General features: G+C 52.3%; 1 non-coding gene across 1 annotated transcript; it reads left to right on the top strand.

Moving 5' to 3' along the window:
* The first annotated feature begins 514 nt into the window (after nt 1-514).
* TRNAY-GUA (transfer RNA tyrosine (anticodon GUA)) lies at nt 515-603 on the top strand. The gene is given in 2 exon segments: nt 515-551; nt 568-603. It is a non-coding gene; the product is annotated as a tRNA-Tyr (tRNA).
* Nucleotides 604-817: the final 214 nt, after the last annotated feature.

Genomic DNA, 817 nt, shown 5'->3' with positions numbered 1-817 from the left:
AACCCTTCCATAGCTCAGCTGGTAGAGCGGACATGGTGCGGCCCTAATGCCAGTGCTTCCAGTAAGTGGCACTAACCCTTCTATTGCTCAGCCGGTAGAGCGGACATGGTGCGGCCCTAATGCCAGTGCTTCCATTAAGTAGTATTAACCCTTCGATAGCTCAGCTGGTAGAGCGGACATGGTGCGGCCCTAATGCCAGTGCTTCCAGCAAGTGGCACTAACCCTTCCATAGCTCAGCTGGTAGAGCGGACATGGTGCGGCCCTAATGCCGGTGCTTCCAGTAAGTGGCACTAACCCTTCCATAGCTCAGCTGGTAGAGCGGACATGGTGCGGCCCTAATGCCGGTGCTTCCGGTAGGTGACATCAACCCTTCCATAGCTCAGCTGGTAGAGCGGACATGGTGCGGCTCTAATGCCGGTGCTTCCGGTAGGTGACATCAACCCTTCCATAGCTCAGCTGGTAGAGCGGACATGGTGCGGCTCTAATGCCGGTGCTTCCAGTAGGTGACATCAACCCTTCGATAGCTCAGCTGGTAGAGCGGAGGACTGTAGTGGGAATAACACAGAGATCCTTAGGTCGCTGGTTCAATTCCGGCTCGAAGGAATGTTTTTGTTTCCTATATTTGCTTAGATGCTACTTTCTGAGTTATTAAGCCCCCACAAATAGAGATGGTTTATCATGTTTCCTTTTACATTTCACCCTGTACCTCATGTTCTGTTTTGGTGCATGGCAATCACGCTGCATGGGGCTGAGCCTCTACTAGGGTAATTACGGTTTATCACATTACATGTGAGCACAGGACAGGGACAGCCCATCC

Source organism: Crinia signifera, chromosome 3 (assembly GCF_055691185.1).
Source record: "Crinia signifera chromosome 3, ASM5569118v1, whole genome shotgun sequence".
NCBI classification, from domain to species: Eukaryota; Metazoa; Chordata; class Amphibia; order Anura; family Myobatrachidae; genus Crinia; species Crinia signifera.
Note: the sequence above shows the minus strand (reverse complement) of the source record. Positions and strands in the feature narration are given on the sequence as shown.